At 40.0% G+C, this 5,309-nt stretch overlaps 1 long non-coding RNA gene across 1 annotated transcript; it reads left to right on the top strand.

Annotated features, from left to right (window-relative positions):
* Positions 1 to 6: 6 nt before the first annotated feature.
* LOC125482722 lies at positions 7 to 3,115 on the top strand. Its single transcript, XR_007261730.1, has 2 exons — positions 7 to 1,462; positions 2,077 to 3,115. It is a non-coding gene; the product is annotated as an uncharacterized LOC125482722 (long non-coding RNA).
* The last annotated feature ends 2,194 nt before the right edge of the window (positions 3,116 to 5,309 follow it).

Raw genomic sequence — 5,309 nt, 5'->3', positions numbered from 1 at the left:
TTCCTGCTCCTCTGTTGCTGCTTGGCCTGCTGTGTTCATCCAGCTCTACACCTTGTTATCTCAGATTCTCCAGCATCTGCAGTTCCTACTATCTCAGAGAATTGTGGATGTTTAAAGACTACAGTTACACCCAATAATAACTCAGAGGGTGTTCTGGGCCAGCAAATTCCCAGTGACTTATACTCAACTTAAATGTTTTAGTGAATTTGTTTATTAACATCTCCTGTACAATGCTGAGATATCATGATCAAGCTTTGTGCTTAACTCCAGATTAGTTATGCATGTCTCAAGGTGATTTTATTTAGGCAATCAGGATCACAATAGAAGTAAACCTTCTCACATTGCTGACTGCTAAGCCTCAATTTACTGAAAGTGCAATCTTGAAATTCATACCCATTGTTCCTATGTCCAGTTTTTCTTTAAATGTGGTACCTGAACAAATCAGTAAAAAAATTTAATGAAACCTATTGAACTTCACAATAGAATAAATATTGTCAGCATCGGATAGGCACAAATAAGATTAAAATGATAGAAAATTAAACGAAGAGGGCAGATAGTGAATTAGAATGTTTAAAATATTTTAGTTTTTAAATTATAAAACAAATCTTATTTTCCCTTTTTAGGGTCAAAATTTATACTTGAAAATTCTCAAAAAAAAACTTTTTTGAAGTATTGTAATTTGCATTTTTCCTGTATTTGGATCAAACTATTGGATGCAATTTGCTGCTAGCAAGTATATTCTGACCAGAGAAAGCATATGTGTAGCAAATAAAATCTTATAAATAAATGCTCACATATCTTTTCACAAAGTATAATTCTAAAAGAGTTTGCATGCATCGTTATCTGCATCTGCAATGTTTCCTACCCCGTGAAACTTTGATACTCTGCCTATTAATGCTGCCTTTTCATTTAGTGAGATGAGGTGATACTTGTGCTAGGCAGGAAAAGCAATTGCTTTCATCAGTATACCTGGATGTCTGTCGATCCTGGTGCTTTATTGTTTGTTTAATTTTAAATCCATCATTCACAGAATATTTGTTGAGATTAAACTAGATTAACTAATTGATGTCAGAAGATTTGAATTTAAGTAGCAGAATGAGAATTTCTTCATGCCACCCCGCTGTGGCAAAATTTAAATTTTAGCTGATGGTTGTACCTGTAGGCTGCTGGACCCTTACAAGTCTTCAGTGACTGTCACATGAGAAAAACTACATCCAAGAACAGGTTGATCCTTACCAATAGTGGATAGTGTGTATCAGAGTTGGCACCCCTCTACTATAATTGGCACAAAGCTGTTAGATATTGCACACACAGTATGTGTAATATGCAGACACTGTGTGGTTGTCCACCAATATGAAAAAGCCTTTTTAGGATTATGGCTTCTAATTGTAAACTATTCCATTAAAAAATGCAGATGTCTGACCAGGAAAGTACTGTTTGAGCAGAATGGGGAAAGTTAATGGTAAGACATGGGCAAGTGATTGGCCAATTAATCCTGCTAATCCAATGCCAATTTAATGCATGCTTCCCAGTCTTCTACTAACCATTCATCACACTGCTTGCCTGCACTTGTACTAATAATGCATGGGTAAAGAGGATTGTCAGCCATCAGAAAATGCCTGCATACACCCTGAATTAAATACACTGTAGAAAATATTCAGTTGGGTTGTTCAGTGGTTAATGTGCAAATGACAGCAATTCAGTTGCTTCATTTCTGTATAATGTTGTGAACTACTTTATAAATCCTATTAATGCCAAAAGTTATAGAGTAGGAGGGTGCTATATCACCACAAGTTTAAGTATGGAAAATACTATAAGTACAGGTCAGTGATGCATCATCCCCAGAAGATATGTAGACTGGCTATGTAGTGAAGTTGTAGGAATGTTCTCTTTTAGTTAATCAAAGGTTAGGTTTCCAACAGTGTGCACTACTCACTTAGCTATTGATGTGTGCCTTTAAAGCCATCACCCCTGTTGTAATGGTGGAGGTTTCAGAGGTGAGATAGCCATCTTGGAATGGTGTCCTGGCCACTTGTGTTTCTTGGGGTATCACTGATGTTTTGTGTTTGCTGCTAGATTCTGATTCTACTGTGCAAGAGCAGGACTCGAACCAGCCTGTGGAGTTAATGCCTGCTGCAGGGAACTTGGAACTCGGAAAACATGAGCAGCAAGACATTGACAATGACTCAGAGAGCACTGCTTTGTGAAGGGTCCCGACACTCCACCGTTTGCACCGCTAAGCTATCCTCTTAGAAGCTTAATTCTGCTGCTGTCAAAAGGATATGCCAGCTACAAAAAAAATCAAGAAAGGAAATAAAACTCTCTTGGTTATTTTCTGCTAGATGTACTCGCGTTGCATGGAATATGATTGAAGATTTCATCAGTGCCACTATCATGGTCCCATCAATGCCACTATCATGATGTAATCAATGCCACTGTCATGGATTCATCAATGCCACTATTATGGTCTCCAAACTGATCCAATGCTTTGTTTGTAGTTCAGACAGGAGATTCTTCTGAAAGACATTCACTCATTGCAGGAAACTGTGATTATATGAGAAACAGTTCCCCTTTGGGAGTTTGACTGTGGGTTAACAGCCAATCATTTGGTTACATTTGGGTTTATAGTGCCTTATTCAATTGTCACCAAGTTTCTGGATGGAAACTCACTGTGGTCATATTTTCTTCCTTTCTTTTAAATATTGTACTCTGAGCAGTATCCAGATTTTGTACAAGTTAATTATTTCTGTGTTGAAATAAACACATACAAGAAAATGGTACTGGACTGAGACAGTCTGCTCAATCTGTACATTTGTATTTATCCTAATGCATTTGCTTGTAAGATTAATGCTAAACCAATTGTACTTGGTTGGTATTCACTTTGCTATGTTCTTCTGTTTAACATAAAGTGCACTTCTTGCCTTAGGCCTTGTTTTGCATTCAAGGCAGTTTTATAACTGATTAAATCTGAATAAATGACACTGTTTTCATTAGTCTGAAAATCTGTTATGAATTATAAACAAAAATGCATTCTGAAGAAAGTGTACAAATTCCATACATGTATTAAGGAAATAAAATACACCACTAAGCTGGTTGCTTGTGGGCATGGACTCTGTTGATGGTGCTTTTTTTTAAAAATGACAAATGGAGATAAAGGACGAAATCGCAAAGCTGTGGACACCAAAAAACAATTGAAAGATCAGAAGAAGATGCAAGATAAATTGAGAAGTAGCCACTAGTTCATGCAAAATTGAGTCTGGGTGATCCTTAATGTTATTGAAGATGAGTTCCATAGTTTTAAGCTTCTGAGAAAAAGAGACTTATGAGTGGAAGACAATAGAAGTAATCTAAATGTCAGTTTATTGAGAATGCGGTGAGAAGGAATGTGTAGGAAATTATTCTTTCTAATTGAGGGATAGAACAGAAGAGGTTGGAAGTGCAGCAACCACAATAGTGTTGACAGAATAAAGAGATAAGGAAAGCTTAGCTGGAAAAAAAAAAGTCACCTTTCAGACAGACAGCTGTATGTATAGTATTAGAAAAGAATTCCAAAATATGAGAACAGTACTCCCCTTGCACAGGCCAACTTTATAGAGAAGTGGGAACGATGCATAAGGTTCAGGTGGAAGTCAAAGGTTCATGTGGAAGTCAAAGCTTCCTCTAAGCCATAGCAGGGAGAAGATGGAGAGCATTAGAGTTTGCACATAAAGCAGAGTCCAAGAGATGTTAGGTGAAAATATCGATGGGGAGAAGAGTGTTGTGGTTGAATCAGCAGTCATTTAAAAACTTAAGTATAAAGAAGTTTGCATTTCTGTAGATATTCTTTGGCTTTTGGGGTACCCTGTAAGCACATAATGTACTTTTGAAAAGTTGTCACTATTGTAACGTAAGAAGGGTGGAGAGCATGAGACAGTAGGGACTGAGCAGGTGGAAATTTCAAAGTGAAAATAGAAATGTTCAGAAATTTAGAAAAGAAGTTAAATGCTCAAAGTGGAACCACACTAATAAGCATGCAGATTTTGGCTTTGGCTGAAACCAGGTCAGCCAGGATGTTTGAGATGGGGAGATGATCTGGATAAGTGAATTCTCAAGGTGGAAAAAAATATGTACGTGTAGCATTGGAATAAAAGTCAGTCAAGTTTAACACCTTTTAATTACTCCTTGATGAACATAGTCGAGTATGTGAGGGACTCGCTCCCTGACTTTCCTCATGCTTAATAAAGGGCAAACCACCAAATTTCAAATGAGGTGCTTTTGATTGTTGAAGCAAGTGATGCATGAGTAGCAGAGAGGGGAATCTGCACTGAGGGAGAGATTTGGCTCACCACAAGCCTTTGAGGAACACTGTCTCCAGCAAGTGACTGAATAGTACTATATACTGCAACCACACAGAGGATTGATAATGGCACTGTTAGTGGCCTTTAGCTTCAACACCAGTGGCTCCTTCCTGCTGGGCACAGGTACCTCCCTGATGCAGTGATGGATGCTAGAGATAGGTGATTTCAGTGCTTTCGTTGACCAGAAAGAAGGATGGAGCATATGATTGGTAGCATTCTCAAATGGTGCAGGCTACAGTCAACTATACAATCAGCTCTGGGTCCCACCTATAATAAGGAAGTGCATCTGCACAGGGGCTGGAACACAGCATGTTTATTGGTACAGTCTGTATTTTGCACATCCTGCTGGATTGCAGGATGAGAGTGAGGTCAGAAAGGCCATAAGGCAGGGTCATGCTATCATCCTGAATGTTCTCAGCAGTTCCAGGAACAATGGGCTTGGCTGTAGCCAGCCCTATGATATGGGGCACTGCCTGCTCTCGGGGCTCTGTTAGTGGAGGTGCAACTGTCCTGGGCCAGATCTCTGCTGTTTCCTGTGGTTATGGGCCACTTTGTCCAGCAAAGAACAAAGGAATGTCAGTGGTAGTAGGAACTGCAGATGCTGGAGAATCTGAGATAACAAGGTGTAGAGCTGGATGAACACAGCAGGCCAAGCAGCATCAGAGGAGCAGGAAGGCTGACGTTTCGGGCCTAGGCCCTTCTTCGGAAATGGGGGAGGGGAAGGGGTTTCTGAAATAAATAGGGAGAGAGGGGGAGTCGGATAGAAGATGGATAGAGGAGAAGATAGGTGGAGAGGAGACAGACAGGTCAAAGAGGCGGGGATAGAGCCAGTAAAGGTGAGTGTAGGTGGGGAGGTAGGGAGGAGATAGGTCAGTCCAGGGAGGACGGACAGGTCAAGGGGGCGGGATGAGGTTAGTAGGTAGGAGATGGGGGTGGGGCTTGAGGTGGGAGGAGGGGATAGGTGGGAGGAAG

Source organism: Rhincodon typus, unplaced genomic scaffold, assembly GCF_021869965.1.
Source record: "Rhincodon typus isolate 14 unplaced genomic scaffold, sRhiTyp1.1 hic_rhity00015860, whole genome shotgun sequence".
Lineage (NCBI taxonomy): Eukaryota > Metazoa > Chordata > Chondrichthyes > Orectolobiformes > Rhincodontidae > Rhincodon > Rhincodon typus.
This window is presented reverse-complemented; position numbering and strand designations above follow the sequence as displayed.